This window comes from Sturnira hondurensis, unplaced genomic scaffold (genome assembly GCF_014824575.4).
Source record: "Sturnira hondurensis isolate 20B ecotype Veracruz unplaced genomic scaffold, ASM1482457v3 Scaffold0022215, whole genome shotgun sequence".
NCBI classification, from domain to species: domain Eukaryota; kingdom Metazoa; phylum Chordata; class Mammalia; order Chiroptera; family Phyllostomidae; genus Sturnira; species Sturnira hondurensis.
The window spans coordinates 12,522,632-12,541,260 of record NW_028094846.1 but is presented as its reverse complement, the minus strand read 5'-3'; the positions used below and the strand labels follow the sequence as shown (position 1 = coordinate 12,541,260).

At 46.2% G+C, this 18,629-nt stretch overlaps 1 non-coding gene across 1 annotated transcript; it reads right to left on the bottom strand.

Moving 5' to 3' along the window:
- Nucleotides 1-2,425: 2,425 nt before the first annotated feature.
- On the bottom strand, nucleotides 2,426-2,532 carry LOC118979285 (U6 spliceosomal RNA). The gene has a single exon (XR_005064875.1). It is a non-coding gene; the product is annotated as a U6 spliceosomal RNA (small nuclear RNA).
- Nucleotides 2,533-18,629: the final 16,097 nt, after the last annotated feature.

The following is an 18,629-nucleotide window of genomic DNA, read 5'->3' as shown; positions in this document are numbered from 1 at the left end:
CCACAGTGTCCGTCTCCAGGACACACCCGAAGTGACAAACACAGGTGCTCCCTTATTCACTTAAAAAAAAATCTATCCCCAACTCCTAGCAAAGTGACTGACGCATAGAAGGTGTTCAATATGTGTTTGCCACATATCGTGAATCCTGAAAATGAAGGTGTTGCTCAACGGATACCGGCCATAACAATCTCAGGGCAGCTTTGGGATCTTAGACGGAGAGCAGAACACATAGCAATAAATGCTTCAATAAGAAAGGAAAGTCCGTCAGTCCCTGGGAAATACACAAGGAAAGCTGTGTGCAGGTTCTCTCCATATTCCACGAGGCCAAATTAGGCACTTCTGTACCCGGCCTCAATCCCTACGGGTGCAGATTTAACGGTTTGCACTCTTTGACCTACAAGCGTTAAGGCACGCCTTAGAAGAGTCTGATTTACCCTTCACCTTGTCCAAGAACAACTTGTACATTGGGAAAATACAGCCCAGTCTGTTCGACTGGTGAACTTCTTGGATAGCAGACCTTACTCAATGACTTCCTTCCCAGACCACTCACTAATTTTCTTTTCTAGTGAAGATGGGAGAAACTGACATGAAATTTAGGGCCCTGGAAATGTCTATGATATTAACATTTCCAAGAAATGAATCAAGCTTCAGAAACAAAAGTGGCTCAGGCCACAGGGGAGAGGGGAGGGGATTTCGGGGGGAAAGGGGAAGGGTTTGCAGGAACAAGTATGAAGGACACATAGACAAAAATAAGGGGGCAGCTGGAGACAGGAGGGAGGTGGGGAGGTCTGGAGGGGTGGGCTGGGGTGGGGGTAAAGGGCAGAAAGCTGTACCTGAACAACCATTAAAATAAAACAAAATTAAAAAAATACTAGTTAGAGAAAGACAAACAAACGTGCCTAGTAACAATCAGCACAAGGTGATTTCCACAGAAAGCAGCAAGGTAATCTTTATGTAAATATAACTACTACTGAGATATTCTGGCTTTGTTTTTAAACCCTACACTTGGCTTTATTCAAGGAATGGGAAAACCTTTCATAGAATTACCTCTAAAACAGGGAAACCCAATAAAAGTACAAATACTACTCCAATCCCTGTTTATTTAAATTGCTCACAAACTCATTCATGCGAGAGTTCATTTCTCACTCTTGTTGAACTTCCAGTATTCTATCACGATTTTTGTTTCCTGAAGCAACTTCTAATTCCCCTTAGGCTCCAAGTGAGCCTAGGTTTGATTCTTTCCAAGGCATATATTTAGAAATGAATGAAAATTAACTTTGTTATGAGAAAATTTCCAGGCTCTTGTGATAACTCAGAACAAGCCAGACTGCTAGACAAGCCGGAGTTGGTACAAATCAATGAAGATGTTGCAGTGACATACTTTTGGAGCATGACTTCAAATTACAGCAAAGTCAAAACCAAACCCATTTACTATTCAGTACAAGACTGCCAAGCATAATATATAGTTTTTGGGGGGGCGCGGTTGTGGGTTTTTTTTTTTTTTTTTGCTTCAAACAGCCTAGATCTAGCGGTATAGACGTTAACCCCTTTAGAGATGATTTCTTTTACTTGTTTCCTCAGTGGGAACCAACATAGATGAACGAATGCCTCGGAAATTATGACAAACCTTTCCCCCTATCAATCTTTGGGTAAACTCCCCAAGAGAAGCAAATATTAGCAGAAGACGGGCAAAAGGGCAAGCACCATTAGAACAGCCTGTACCCTTCACCACGAAACAGTAATACTTCCTCTACTGGGATCACTTGCCCAGCCCGCAGACACCTGGCTCCCAGGCAGAGCTCCATGAGGGCACGATCCAGGGTCCCCTCCGCCATGCAGCTCTCACACCAGGCACAGGACACTCCACACCACTTCCAGAGGCAGCGTGGGGCAGTCAAAGAGATTGGGAAAGACTCAGGCTCTGCTATTTATCAGCAATAAGGCCCCGAGAAAGTGAATTAATCTCTTTTTTTGTTGTTGATCTTTCTAAAAACAAATTTTATTCTTTTTTTTCAAAATTTTTTTATTTAATTATTTTTCAAGTACAGTTTTCTGTCTATTACTCCCATCCCATCCCACCCCTCATGCTCCCCCCTCCCTCCCATTTCCACCCTTCTCAGTTGTTGTCCATGTATCCTTTATATAGGTTCCTCTAAATCCCTCCCTTATTTCCCCTGAAATTCCCTCCCCTCTCCCCTCTGGTCACTGTCAGCCTGTTCTCTATTTCAGTGTCTTTGGTTATATTTTGCTTGCTTGTTTGTTTTGTTGTTTAGCTTCCTGTTAAAGGTGAGATCATATGGTATTTGTCCTTCAACACCTGGCTTATTTCACTCAGCATAATGCTCTCCAGTTCCATCCACGATGTTGCAAAAGGTAGGAGCTCCTTCTTCCTTTCTGCAGCATGAAATTCCATTGTGTATATGTAAAAAATATGGAACGCTTCACGAATTTGCGTGTCATCCTTGCGCAGGGGCCATGCTAATCTTCTCTGTATCGTTCCAATTTTAGTATATGTGCTGCCGAAGCGAGCACTGAATTAATCTCTTTAACCTCAGTTCCCTCTTCTACAAAATGGGCATAATACTATCTACATGGTAGGGAAGTTCTGAGCACTGGAAGCCAAGTCTACAAAGCAACTGCCAGGATCCAAGCACTGAGCAGACACTTAATAGAAGTTAGCTATATCTTATAAATACGTGAATATGCATTAGGAAGTACATGCACTTTTGAATGATAAAAATGGCTATTATTGCCTAAGTGATCTTTATACTAAGTCTCACTCTCATACGAAAGCCTCAGGACTCTCAAAGTTGGTGCGATCACCATTTCCCGTATCTGGGTTATAGCCCATAACAAATCGGGTCGAGAATGGGGGAAGCAAGTACCCTGACAGGTGGCACGATGCCCATCACAAGGCACAGGAGAACCGTGGGCAGATGCAAGAGTCCAGAAGAGTCCACCGGGCAGTGCAGCGACAGCACCTTTTGCTGACCGAGGCCCCAGACCAACGTGCACAAGAATGATCACAAGAGGTCAGAGTGCCCTCGGCAGATTGATTCCACTTCCGAAGACGAGGCTGACAAAAACCTGGATAAAAAATATTTCTGTCCCACGCACTATTCTCTACTCCCTCCGGCTAGAGTCCACGTCTGTGCCCTCGGGTTCTCACAGCGCCTTGCTTGCTTCTCCGGTGCACAGCTGCTCACAGCAGTTTTATTGATCTTTGCTCAATAAGTGCTTGTCCACTGTACCAACTCTCCTTTCCAGATGGCAGATGCAACTCTAGTCACTTCTACGCTTCCAACTAAGTTCCTTCCTATGAGGAACATGAAGTTCAGAACACTCTTTAAATACCTTCACAGTTGACCACTTCTGCAGTAAGTCCGTCTCATGGAGCGTTTACTTGCAACTCTAAAATACCAGCGGCAGTGTTACAATAACGATAAGGCAAGAGATAACCTCAAACCAAATGATCTCCGTCACCTTCTCCAGGAAGCTTCCCCCGATGACCTCTGCCTGGTTTGGTCTTCTCGCTCTCCCCACATGCTCAAACCATTCATTCATTTTGTTCAGTCAATAATCAATCACCCTGCTGTGGGCCAGCACTAGACTAGGCACCCCTGGACATAGAGAAATATATAGATGAAAGTGTTCGGCTCTAGTGGAGTGATCGGTAGGGGGTAAAAGATGAGCAATTAAGAAACTGCACAGAGCGAGCATAAAACCAAGTAGGGGAGATAAAGTCGAAAGGCACGTCCCTGCATGGATTCAAGGAAGAGTGTGCAGAAGGCTGGGTTTGAGGTGACACTTGGAGAATTTTAACAGGAAAAACTATCACACCTGGGACTCCTGCTATCACGATTGTTTCCTTAAAGAGGAAGAATGGCACTATCTTTACTGCAAGAGGATGCAAACATTTCATAGAAGATCATTAGTTTCTATCTCAGAAGTAAAGGCTTCGTATTGCCTTTCATTTGATTCATCACAGAGGAAGTTAAATTTAAGCAGGAAGCAATGAACAGAGGCCAGGCGCCAACCTGACAGCTCCCAGCAAGCAAGAGCCAGGCTCAGGAATATATTCCACACAGAGAATTATGTAGTTTCCTGATGTGTTTTCAGGGACTATGAAAAGGCTGGAAAGTATCTGACACTCACTATCCCTTAATCCCTGAAGTTTCACGTGTGAAAACTAACAGCTATTTCTTGAAGAACAAGTCAAACACAGCAGTTATAAACCAACAACCCAATGAAAAACCAGTTTGGGTCAAGCTTTCTCCAGGAATTAAAAATCAACACAGGTGGCGGAGTCTAGCAAAGTCGAGGCTTTGGAGCAAAAGAGGATATTCACATCAGCACGTTCAGCAAACTCATAAAAAGACGAAACACTGACATGCCGGCCAGTGTTTACCCTGGGTTATTATTTCCTTCGGGAAGATGGAACGCTAGTTTCCTGAGAAAGGCACATCTAGTAAAAACGTGTTACTGCACCATACAATAGTCAATACTTTACGATTTCACGGAAAGCAAAGAAGGAATTGCAAAACCGAAGCAAAATGACGTCAGAAGTGCTGCTTTCTCCTCCACCCACACCCAGGCAATGCCACATCTACCTGGGTCTTCAAAGATGCCAAAGTCCTAATGAAGGGTGAGCACAGAGCTGTCCCCTCTGTCCCTAGCATCTCTGGGGGAGGGAATGGGGCTCCGTTTTTCAGTATAAGCTTAGCCACAACAGGACTCTGGCTTCCTCCCCACAAAGTGATGTGGGCCGTGGTTCCCACCACTTCAAGACATTTCACAGGGTGCTTGCTGCCCAGCCCTCAGATTTTTTCTAGAAACAGGTTGTGCCTCCTCATCGGCCAGCGTGTTTACCATTTAGGAGGGAAATAACCCTGGCTGAATAGAGACCATTGGCCTCTGGAACACAGCAGTTCTCCCAATAAAAGCCACGTATGCTTTTTTCCGATGGCACGTTTTCCATTCACAAGGCCGGAGAAAGCTTTTAAGGCACAAACAACGGCAGTGAGGCAAGGCTACCCAATTTTTTAAAGGCCTTAAAAATTGCACATCAGTAGAGTGGTTTGTAACAGCAACTGCTGGGTCACCAGAGAGATGAAAAAAGCCAGATGCAGTTGACACGCCTGCCCCACAAAACCTGAACAATCTCCCCTACCTGCTGTGACACCCCAGACAGAAGGATTTGTAAAGTTTGTGTTCTTTAACTTCAGAAAGGCCAGCCAGCGTTCGCTGTGAACCATCAGCCGCACAGACACACTGTGGAAAGGTGTACAAATGAGGGCCTTCCCAAGTGCACACGGTGGTTACGCCCTTGTCTTGCCACCGGGCCAAGCTGAGGTCAGGCTGCTATTACATGAGGCAAACAGGACCTTACTTCACAAGCAGAAAAACACAGAGCTCACTCTGGGGGCAACCCTTCCTTCTGCTGTTTCCGACACACACAACGCTATCCAACCACGTGCACCCAATGGCGCCTCCGCCAGGGAGATGAGAAGTGTGACGTCCCTTTGGGTGGATGGATAAGAGAGCTGGTCTCACAGCCACACTTGCAAAGAAGGGGAATTTTGTTCCGACTCAGGCTGTGGGGACTCTCAGCAAAGTTTTGGAAAGGGAACATAGCACGCCCCTTCACAGGAGACCTGAGGGTGAGTCCATCACTCCTGCCTGCCAACCAAGCCTTCTATCTCGTCAACGAGAAATAAGCACCATCCAAGAAGCATTCCAGAAACCTTTCAGCAGGAACACATCTACGCTGCACACACGCACACACACACGTTTCGTGGGAGTTTAAGCAGCATTCCGCACATGACCCAGGCAAGTTTCACTTAAGTACTTTATTTTGGCTGTGGCTTCTGATTTTAATGGTAAAGGCAAAGCAAAAGATCACTTGGGCACTGATTAGGGCTTTTATTCATCTCCAGTAACGAACTAACATTAATATTTACTGCTAAAAACAATTATTTATAAAGGATGTCATCACTCAATGGAACATTTGTTCATGAAGTTTATAAACATGGGAAACTTCAGCTTTCTGATGCTTATAATTCACTAATGGCCTTCTTGTGAACTTGCAGCAAAACAGGCCACCAGTGTGCGGGATACTCATTTTGGGGGGAATTCTGTCGTTAACTTCTAGTTCATTTGTTTTTGATCATGCTGCACAACCCGCTGTTTTATAGAGGAATGTGTGTGTGTGTGTGCATGTGTGTGTAAAATTCTTTAGAGCCGTAAAGCAGAATATTACGATGGTTGGTGGGCAGACTGAGATTAAAACTGATGTTTCAAAATTGGGTAAAACCACAAAATGTTTTTTGAAAAGGCACAGCAATTCTTTTTATGTGATTCATTTTTTAAAACCATAGCTTTAATAAGCAATTTTTACACTGACAAATTCAGAGGTAAGCTGAAACTTTTTTCCCCCTCCATCCTCATGGCTGCTTTTTAAAGAAAAAAGAACTCATTAGCACAAAAAATGAGTTAGTTTTTCTCCCTGACCTTTATAAATCCTTTCATCCAGATAAAATTTAATTGAGTTTAATATTGATATGGACATAGAAGAACACAGGAAATTTAAAGCAAAAGGCAAGCAACTGAGCTGTAAGTTTATTTTTGATAAACTTTCTCTAGCTGTGTGTGTGTTTTATTGTGTGTGTGCACTTTGGGGGGCATGCCACAACCTCCTGGTACCTTACTGGGACTGTCAGTTCTGCTAATGTCATCATAAAACTCACAAATGTCTCATGCTCTGTATTTTCGGCAGATTGACATCCATTAAAATCCATATATAATCAGGCAGACAACACAGTCTACCACTGACACCCTTCGCTAAGTGAGTACTGCAGGTGAGTTGGCTAGACACCTACCCAGTTATGATGGGGGGTAGGGGGTGGGCTCCCAGGGAGGGCAGCCTATAGCACCCCGCCTGGACAGGGCACTGGGCTTAAAGGGCTCCTTAGAGGGTGGGGGCCATGCCCAGTAAGTCCAGTAAAAGAGCATTTCCCTAAGCCAACCCCGAGTGACAAACCCTTTGGCAATCGCTCTGCAAGATGACCCACACACCATCCCCTCAGTGACAACAGCAGCCGCCCACCTGTGACCTCACTGTGGTAATAAACAAGTGACTCATACCCCTGGAATGGAACACACCACACGCCCCGATCCGTCCACAAGATGCCTGCCTCTATCTCGTGGTCTGTGTGTTACCCAGACCCCACACACCAGGCAAGGAAACTTTCCTGTGGTTTCCAAAAACCTTTCTCTCCCAGTTTCAGGACTTCAGGGCTCGCACACCCTGCTTTCGGCACTGTGACCTGGCTGGACGAGGTTACGAAAGACCCGAGGCGTGTTACGTGGAGATACGAACTCCCAGCTGCTCATCTATGGGCCTATAAATAGCTCCGAGATAGAGATCTTAATTTTGACTGGCATAATGTGAAAATCATTGACAAAACCTCCCCTGACTAAAACTGCTCTCAGAAGATTTAAATATTAATTTTCTGGAAAAATGGGTCCGCTGTAACAATATTGAGTTCAGTGGTTCTTGGGTGGTAAGAAATCTAGTTAAAACCCGATTTTCATGGCTAAAAATACTACAACAGAAATTTAAAAATAAAATTCGAGTAAGTTTAGGAGGAGAACAGTTTTCCTTCAAAGCCTTTACCCACTTATTTTAAAGGGAAGTGTAAGAAATGGGAGCGAGCAGAGGAACCTAGAAAGGGAAGAAATAAGTCCCCAAGCTTGAAAAGGGTCTCTCGCCTCCCCCCTCAGGGGCTGCTCTGCACACATCTCCTCTCTTAAGGGAATGGGGTCCATGAGAAAAAGGCCCCCCGTGGTCTCCCTGCCACCATCTCTTCTCAAGAGCTCCAGGTGGTGCCCACATGTCGGGAAGAGTCTCTAGAGGTCAAGGTCAGCGTGCATTCAGGAACTGCTTATGAAACACTCACGCTCTTAGGACTGGGCAAAAGCCAGATAGTCTCGAAGATGCTATGGAGTCCAAACAGGTGGGCTTAACGCTCTGCAGACCATCATAAAGCAATGAAAGATAATGACTCTTCGTGGCAGTATGTGCCGATGGCAAAGGGAAGGACCAGAGAGAAGGGCCGTGGAGAGACTTGAAGGATAAGGTGGTCTTTCCCACGCTGTCAAGATGGGTGGGCCAGGTGGACTGAATTTATAAGCAAAGCCTAGGAGATTTGACGACTACGCCATGCTCTAAGCAGGTCCAAGGAGGGAGTGTTAGGAAACGGGCCTGCTCAGAGAGGGAGGGGCCTTGCTCAGACCTGTGAGCCACTGACACCGTCAGAAAGGCAAAAACACCAGACTTCCGTGTTAGCGACATCACTTCTGGGAACAGAAGGGATTGGACCCCAGGCATGGAAATTGGTCAGCAGGTGTTTGGGGGGCAATCCAGGAGCCAGGTGAGAGGTGCTGAGCCTCCACACTAAGACACTCTGCCAGGTGAGGAGGGGGCACCAAAGATATCATTTAGGAGGTAAAATGATGAGAACCTGATGGCTATTTAGAGGCTGATGTTCCGGGAAGGAATAAAGTGAAATCTACGAAATTCAAAGGTATTTTGGCACGAAGAGCAACTGGGTCCATGGTAGAACCATCACCCCAATGTGGTATCATTGATGTATCAGGGGAGATGCAGAGCAGGCAGGTGAATGGACAGGGCCAAAGCCCCGGACAGAGTTGCGAACCAGAGGTCAGACACGAGACACCAAATGTGCAGGTAGAGGTAAAAGCTATAGGAGTGACTGTTCAGCAAGCACAGCGTGCCGTGTGGAAGTTCTTGACCTTCTTGAATCACAGGTCCTTAAAAGTCTGATAAATGGGATGAGGCTAACCACTACTAACGGGGTGAGCTGCACCCCTAAAAAGTGTACTTTATATACACACAAAGTGTGAATGCCAGAGGAATTACACATCCTTTGAAACTTACCCATGAGCTCACAGACTAGGAACTCCTAGTACAAAGCAAGAAGAGAAGAGGGCTTAGGAAGGAGAATGTTATGAAACAGGGCACGGAAGAAACAGTGAGAACTGTCCGGAGGCGTAGGGCCTTGACCATGACTGCAGCCCCCTCTTTCTAGACGTGCACATGGAGTAACAGGCAGAATGTAGACAGAGCCGGGTCTCCATAAAGAGTTTTTATTGTTCTTTTTAATTTTTTTCTTGTGCAGGATTTCAAACATTTACAGTAGCGAGAACAGTATAACGTGGCCTCTTGGACCTATGTCTGAACTTCAAAGGTGTCAACTCATTTCACTCAGTATATTTCTCAACAATGATCGGCTTTGCTTCATTTCATTCGCATCAAGGTCTATCATTTCACTCCTAAATATCAGTCTCTACCCCTGAAAGGACCCCACTAAAACAGCATAAGCATGCCACCATTATCACAAATATGTCTTTAAAAAATAACAAGAATCAGTAAAATCACCAAATACCCAGTGAGTGAAACACTTCCCCCCAACTGCCTCCTATTTTTTCACGTTCTTTTCAGTGTGTTTCAATCAGGAGCCAAATGAGGCCCACACATCCTAACTGACTGATGAGCCTCTTCAGCCTCTTTTAATCTGCAGGTTCCTTTTGGGTGTCTGTCCTCCGTGGCCCACTTGGTCATTTATTCTGTACAGGTTTGTTTTGCTTTGCTTTGTTTTTTTTTTTAACCCTGACTGCACCCTGGAAATACCATTTGATGTTCATTTCATTCCTCTACATCCTGTAAATTGGTACTGGGATACAGAGATGTGATTAGATTCAGGTTCCATATTTTGGCAACGATACTTCGTAGGAGGTGTGGAGTTCCACCAAGAGACGTACAGGAAAAGGATTTTTTTTTTTTTAAATGGGGCTGACACATCATGCCCATCTGCTATGGGGAAGAAATGGGGTTGAAGAATAGGAAAGAACACAGCATGAAAGGCAGTGGATAACGAGAAAAACAAAACCAAAAATACACAAAGCAGCTGCAAACTCTACTCTTCAAGCCCCAGGTTCTGGGCCCAGTCCAGAGGCCCGGGCTTCTTCCCATAGATTGGAGGCAATACCTGGCTCCCCCCCCCCCACAGCGATNAAAAGGATTTTTTTTTTTTTAAATGGGGCTGACACATCATGCCCATCTGCTATGGGGAAGAAATGGGGTTGAAGAATAGGAAAGAACACAGCATGAAAGGCAGTGGATAACGAGAAAAACAAAACCAAAAATACACAAAGCAGCTGCAAACTCTACTCTTCAAGCCCCAGGTTCTGGGCCCAGTCCAGAGGCCCGGGCTTCTCCCCATAGACTGGAGGCAATACCTGGCCCCCCCCCCCGCCCACAGCGATCCTAAAGGCACTGAGAAGACGCGGTTAGTCTGCATTTACTTGGGTGGAGAGTGCGAAGTATTTCCTAGATTTTAAAAAGTCTATCATTAAAATGTCCAGAAGTAGAAGTTTCTGTGCTTAAAGAGTTAATCTCCCCAGAAAATTCACTCCAGAGGCGTCTCTGCCACCTCACCCACGTGGGTAACTATTCTGGCTTGTAAAGGCAAGAGCCCCTCTAACCACATCCCTGGCCCACCAGGGAAATATTTAGCCAATAATATAATATTGATGTAAAGCGGGAATAAGGAAATCCAAGGCTACACATACAGTTTTAATTATTTTTCACCATTATCCTCATGTGACATTTTTTTCTAGGGACCAAAGCTTTCATTTCACAAAACGCACCTACAGGAATCACGGGACCCCCCCCCCCACCATCCCTGATGCCCCCTAAGGAACACATTCATTCATTCTATCCACTTGCCTTCCCGGTAAACCTGTCTCATCGTCCGTGACTTTCTTTCTGCCCTTGCCTCAAAAAGACGAATTCTATTTCAACATCTCAAGCCAGTAGGTTCCAACTCGCCGCGTGTTCCCGTGCACTGTAATTACTCCGCAGTCAGAAACAAACGCCAGGTCTAAAAATAAAGCCTGCTTTTATTTAAAGCACAGTAGTATCAGGTTAAAAAAAGGGGGGGGGGCGCTCAGATAGATTCATAGTTTTTTTGTGATAAAATTTTACCTCTGAAAAACTTCCATCTGAAAACAAGCCTGTTGACATCATGAGGTTAAGTGGACAAGTTAACAAGCAAGGAGCGCTACCCAGAGACCGGTCCAGAGGCCAGGGACCGTCTTCCGTGAAATGCAAAAGCTCAGGGGAGCCTGTTAAATTTCCCCCGGCACCTCATTCACCCGCCACGGCCCAACTCACATGGCACCTCCACGAGGAGGCCTTTCTGTCCCCATGGGAGTACTACTAGGGCACCATATCTCGCCACTGTCCCTTCCTGGGTCACACACCGTACACAGTACACATCACGCTGCCCATGAACAAGCATGACATGTCCAGACCATGTGCTCCCGTTGCCTCCCTAGGCAGGGGACCATGTCAGGCACGTCCACTTGGCACAAACCCTGCCTAGTGCTTCTCATGTATTTTTCACACGCTGAGCAAGGCACTGTCTTCATCTTCCTCATGGCAACCTTGTGATGGGGACAGGAAGAATAGAGATGATAGATCCTTCTTTCAGATTATACACCCCTCCCTTAGTTTTGCATGAGGAAATCCGGTTCAAAGGTATGTGATCACCCCAAAGTCTCCCTGGAACCCAGTTGATTTTGAAGGGAGATGAGAGAGAAGACCAACAGCCCAAAGGAGATTCACAGTCTTCCTGTGCAGAGGCTGACGGTTAGGTGTTAGGACATCTTTCCAGGACTGTCTTCCGTGGGGGATGGGGCCATCATCCCCAGAGATACACATTAAGCAAACTGGGACCAAAGGCATGGGACGAGTACTGCCCCCACACCCACCCAAAGGCAAGAATTTTCTAATTGAAAGCATTTTCGGTTATCAGCTCATTCTAAAAGGTCGTGGCTTGCTTTGAATCGTGATGGATGATGTTGTCCACAGACGCACAGCCTGACCTGCCTGGCCTCCTCCTCTCCTGCCCAGTAAGGACAGAAAGCTCTCTACCTGTGGTGGAACCCAATGCATGCCAGGCTTTGCTTGGATTGCAGCGCCTGACACCCCCTCCCAGGGACTGCAGTTCCAGGGAGAACCCACTCTGGCCCCCCCACCCCTTCTGCAGCTTTAGAAAAGGGAGCTAGTTACAGGGACACAAAGCAATCAAGTCCTAGGCACTTAAGCACTGTCCCTCAGGCACACACACGAGGTTGGGAAGGGGGCGGTGTGGACCCCAGAGGGATGAGTCACCAACTGTGAAATTAGCAGGGACAATAACTTGGGGCAAAGAATCCTCCCAATGCCCCTGAAATAATACCAAGTTGGCAAACCCTTCTTTTGTGGTTGTAGCGTTTATAAATTTTTTTTTTTTTTTTTTTTTTTTTTTGCTTTGAGGGCTCCAGGAGACCATACATGGCACCTATTCAGGATGACTGCTACTGGAGACCCAGTCGCCTCCAGGAGAGAAGGGAAGGAAGTTACCCTGGTAGTTATAGACTTGCCTGCTGGTGGAATAGAGAATCGGGCACCCCGTGGCAAACAACATTTGGGATTTTAAAACCAGGTAACGACTCACACCAGAACACCTACTGCACCCCCAGTTCCCAAACACTGAAAAGCAGCTTAGGGGAGACCTAACACCACACAGTAGCATCTCACCCAGAGCTACTTAGGCAGGGCACCCAGGCACAGCCCATGGAAATAAGATAAATTTGCACGTAAGGAGAAAAAAAAATGCCAAGACTATAGCACCTAAACCTCAGGGATGATCCTGTGAGCAGGGGAACTCCTTCCAGGAAAATACACAGTAAGATTCTTTATTTAGTTGCTTTGCTCATGGTTTACTTCACATTCGGAGCTCAGCCTATTGCCGTTGTTATTACGAACTTCCAACTGTAGTGCTTCATACGCAGTAAGACAGAACAGAGACAAAACAAATTAAAAGGCCGCATTAAATCATTTAATGTGTCAATGATCTCAGTATTGCATTCCATCACTGGCAGCCACCACACACACAGCACCGACCAATTCACACATTCATGGAAACTGACAGGCCGCCTGTCATAGTCCTTTGATTTAGAACTGGGTTTTTTTTTCACGTACACAAACATGTTTTGTTCAGCACAGAATGTATCCAGGAAGATGGCGATAAAGATCAACCGTGGAAGAATAAGCACTTTAATCTGAACAATCAAGTAAACGGGTGAGGGTCCTGACAGTATTCCTAGGTCTAAGCAGTCACGGCCCAGAGAGCAAAAATAACTTTCTCCGTCCCTTAAGTCATGGGATCAGAGCCAACCCAGCAGACGTCACAGGGAAACTCATGTTCAATTGTAAGTGAAGCTCTAACAGTTCCGGCTCCCTCGGGCTGCCTGGTCCCTAGAGGTTGTCAGCCAAAAGGAGGGGTCACCACCATTTACGGGGGTCAGTTCGTGGGAGACAACTTGATAGATGTCACAGGTGTCCCGGGTTACCTGTGATTTCCATTGTGCAGATGAGGAAATAGAAATTCAGAGAGGCAAATGGCTTGGCTAAGGCAGATGCTAGACACACCAGTAACCTCTATTAAACTAGGTCCATCTGACCATAAGATCCTTCCCAACTCGGAGAGTCTGTGATTGTAACAGATGATACGAACAACTACCATTTCACCAAATATTTATGACGTGCAAGCTTCTAAGCAATTGGCACACATTTGCCCATTTAAAGAAATCAGCGCCGCCGCAGCACGGAGCATTCTATTGGCTCTGAGAATCCGCGGTACACTCGACGGGGCTGTTCTGTCCACGGACAGCAGCGTAACTGAATGGAGTCCAAGAGTTGGGCCGTGATATTCATTGACATCTACCCGTAACTTACCAACGAATACCCACCTCCATGAACAGGAATACTTGCTGGAGGCGAACACTGCTAAAGGGGCCTACGTCTTTCCTTAAGGATTGCCAAATTCTTTGACATGGTTCTAGACCAAGTCCAAACAATCTAATAGTATCTTGGGTGTCCAGCAGCTTCAGATACACTAAGAAATTTCCAGTTAGCTCATTGCACATTTACTAGACAGCATAACCAGGCGGTATCAGCACAGTGGTTACGATCAGCAGCTCTAGCGAGTCACCTACAACACGGGGATGACCCCGCCTATCTGAGGATTGCTGCGTGGGATTTAAGTGAAGTCATGGATGTGCACGGCTCCAGCACAGGACAATCACAGGACATCGCTACCGCCTCTTATTTTGAAATGGGCTCTCCTAGAGAGAGTAAGAATAGAAGAACGAAGAAACCAGTGAAGGAATTCAAACCGCGTTACAAGACACAAAAGCACAAGTCTGGGATTGAGCCTCTGATTCAGGAACAGATCTGACATTTGATTTCTAGACAAACCAGATGCTTCCCTTCTTTTTTTTTTTAAAGAGGAACATTGAAAAAAATAATACAATCTCTCTCGGGCTAGGAAAGGTTTAGGAAAAGAGCTGCGGGAATTAACTAGGGAATTAACTAACGGAGAAGGAGAAGCGAAAGACCCCGCAGAGTGAAACAAGGAATGAGGAGAAACACGGTAATCCACTAAAAATAACTCAATCACAAAACCAAGAGGAAGCTGCCTTGAGGTAAGAATGCATCTGTACCCTGCAAATGGAAATTTCCACTCACCAAATGAGGAAGCTTTTTTCTAGCCGCAGACTTGGAATCTGAAGGAAGCACTTCTCCCCTGATGCCTCTCCAAAGGTGGGAGGTGGGATTTCCGTTTACCTAGGATGTTGGGTCTAACGACAAAACGCCAAGTAAGCCTCTTCAGTCCAAATATTAGGGAGAACTTGGTAAGACTCCCCCCCACCCCTGTATTTTTTTATGTATGCCTGGCAGCAACACTCAAAAGGAAACGCAGCCTTTCTAGGACTTGATTTTCTTGGAAAACACAGAATCTGGCTGGTCTCTCCGCCAGGGCCCTTTAATTGTAAAAAGTAAATCAGATCTCCTAAAAAAAACTTTTCACATAAATGCTTCATGTATAACTTAATACTACATATTTTTATTGATACATTTTTTTAGAGAGAGAGAGAAATTGATTTGTTGTCGCACTTAGTTATGCCTTCATTGGTTGGTTTTTTTGTATGTGCCCTGACCAGGGATTTGAACTCATAACCCTGGTGTATAGGGATGATGCTCTCACCAACTGAGCCACCCAGCCAAGGCCAATACTGTATACTTTTAAGTGACATACACTTCACAAACTTTACAAAACACTCCTCTCTCCTTCTCCCCTTGTCGGCATGGCTCTCCCACCCAAATATATACATATTTTTTGGATTTTCACATTACAGCCTTTAAAGTGTCAGAGATGGAGGTGTTTTTCCAAACTTACTACATTGGAATGCGTTTGTTTCCATCTCTTAGTACACTATTCAAAGCAGCTTTTAGAATCATCAGATTTCCTCCAGAAAATATTTAGACAGGTTCCTCTCATACTAAAAAAAAAAAAGAAAAAAAGAAAAGAAGGGAATCGATATATTGTCTGGTGCTATCTTAAAGCAAGTTTCAATCACGCTGACTTGCGCCAAGACATTCAGTATCTATTGCGGAGAAATCAGATATCAGTTCCCACCACCCTCTCCTGAGACCCACTCTACGATCCAGCTCAGTGGCTCCTCACTCTCCCGAGACCCGCCCACAATCAGAACAGGGGAAGTTAGAAGCAAGAAACAAGTCTCCTATTAAGTCTTGTGGTTTGGCTTCTTTAGAGAAATGTACTTGTTACCAAGCTGAATTATTACTTCCCTTTCATGGTTCCTAAGGCAACAACCAACAAAAAACTTGAGAAATCATCAAGCTCGCTGTTTATCCTACTTTTCCAGACATTCTTTACTTTGCCCACCTTTGTAATTCCAAAACACACAAGACCATGCCCAGTAGCATATGTTGAGTGACCGACCTCTAGTACGCTACAAATCTAGGCATTGCTGGCCAATGTCTGTTTTAACTAAACCATAAACGCTTTCCAAAAAAAGAAAATCCAACCCTTGACTTCTCCAGTGTCTTCTGAATGTGTTTGTGTGAATAAAATGCTTCCACGTAGGAATTTTGATGGAGTAAGTTAACACAGGGCTTGGCAGGCAAATAGCTCTGAGGTAGGGTCTGGATTTTGTCACTTACTAGATGATATTATTGTCCTCACCGTTAAGATGAGGAAACTGTGGCTTCGAGAGACCATGAAGTGAGTGCTCAAGATGAAACAGCCAACGAGTGGCAGGACCGGAACTCAGGCCTCAGCGGGGAGTCTCCAGGCAGCCAAGTGCTGCCTGTTTAGCCATCAATGAAGCTTAGAGAGAGTTTTCTAGAGTCGTTTCTCACCGAAGATACCCTTGCTGCATTCAAGGCAAACACATTCACGGGCTCTCTATCAGTTTTAAAGAACTTTGCAAGGCTTGGAGTATTCAAGAATGACCACGCACAGCCCCTACTCTCCTGGGGCATGCCACCGAGTAAAGTCGTACCATCTATCAGCCATGCTTCTTAACCAGAGGGTCACCACTAGCTTTTACACGTGCCAAGACATGCTCCCCTCTGCTCTGGGCATGCTCCCCGAAGGTCCCCCTGCCAGTCACCTCTGGCCTGAAGCAACCTCGTCTACGAATATCAATGTGCCCTGCCAAGATGATTTTTGACCTCTGAAGAAAACAGGCTGGAAAGCCTCACACTCTGGTACCAGAGGGGCTGTGTAGCAAGATGGGACAGTCTGCTCCCGGGGCACCAAGGCATCCAGGAAGGAGCACCTGAGACCTCCCCAGGGGGTCTAGACAAGCTCCAAGGTCGCTTGCAGCTTTCTCCTTCCTGAAGGGGAAATACCATAGGCCAATCGAACTTCTTTTCTCAGGATAGTACCCACCCAGGACTCCCAGGACGACATGGAGTCTGGACTCGAGCCACGTTCTGTATTATGGTCATCCAGAATGAGAAGGAGCCCGCTCTTTGAGAGCGCCTCCCTATGTAACCTCTTTAGCCTTCCTCTTTCTCGTTCTCTGGAAACAGTGCATAACACGGGTCGTGCCTGCACCATAACTTGCTTAAAACACGGGTTCCTCCACATCCACCCAACGGGCACCCAGACAGCCTGACACCCTCAGCCCACCCTCACCCCACATGTAGAGAATGTGGCTATCTCTACGTTCAGGGAATGCCACCAGGGAGAAAAGGGGCCTCAGGCAGGACAGGAACCGAACATACAGAGTTAAGAAAGGCAGGAGGAAAAGCAGGGACCAAGCAAAGGTCTGGGTGGGACAAATTTCTTTCTCTATTGTTGTTCAACTGCGTTACTGAGAGAAGAGCCTTGACTTTGAGTTTCAGGTATGTTTCCCGGGTTCATTCCGCGGTGGCCCTGATCGGAAGATCAAACCCCTTTTTGTGCATCCGAGATGATTTTGTTTCCTGAAATGAACAGTTGTTGAAATGTAGGGAAGGGCAGGAGGGAGGCGGGGCGAGGCAGCGGGGGGAAAGGGCGTGGAGAGGGAGAGATTCCTTCCATGACGAGACTGAAGCAGTTTAATATTTTAATCTTCTGAACAAAAACTCCAAGAGGATTTCCTCACCCCATCCCAACACCCCACTCCCATACGAATTCCCTTTTGTCTCGTCTCCTCTTCTCCACGGGGGACAGAGAAGCCTCCCCATAGTCACAGATTCTGCAAAATTGGTTCCTCCTTACCCTTTGGGACTCGACTCAAAGGTCCTGCCCTTGGAGGGACCCACTAAAGTGCCGTCCCCCAACCCCATCCAACCTGGTCACTCAATCTCACTGCCTCAGTTTATCGACTTTACAACACTTACCAGTATCAGAAATTATTATGTAGAATTATTTCTTTACTTGGTTACAGCTGCTGCCCCCTCTTAGAACAGATGTTCCTTAGACCTCATCTGCCTGTTTATAGCTGTATTCCTGGCACACAGACCAATGCCTCCCTGCTAAGTGTTCAGTGAATGAATGAGGGAGAGCTACAGGGGTGAGAGACGGGAGGAGCCAGGGGAACGGCAAAGGGAAGAATGGGAGTGTGTGCTCCAACCACTAGTCAGTTTCGAGGGGCGTGAAGCCGTGTGGCGCAGACCAGATTAATGTTTTGACCTTCAGAGAAGCATACTGCTCAGCCATGGGATCCTGGGCATTGGGCAGAACTGGGTTCCAAGGCTGCTGGGCCTCAGACCCGCACGAGTGATGGGTTTTTTTTTCCTATGGGATGCTTCTTTTAATGGACCCTCAACTTTGCCACGTGATCCATCTGCACTCGCGTGGTGTGTGTACTTTTCACCTACCCGTGCCGCACGCATCCGGTTCTTCATCTCCTCGCCCCTTACTCTCAGTTACTGTCCTAATAAACACCATCAAGAGAACAGGTGCCATGAAGTGAGAAAAATCCTGTCTTCGCAACAGCAATGCCACCAGCTCAGCTGCACCTAGGCCACGCACTCCATCTTCTAACCTTCTAACACTTTCAATGCCGAAAGTGTTCCTCCTGCTTAGGCCTTCCTCCCCACCCCGTCTCGTCTCCAGAGGACTGCTCTTCTGCCATTTTCCCCTTTCTCTGCATCGTCAGCACCTCCTTTTCCATGGGGTCATTCTCATCTCAGCATC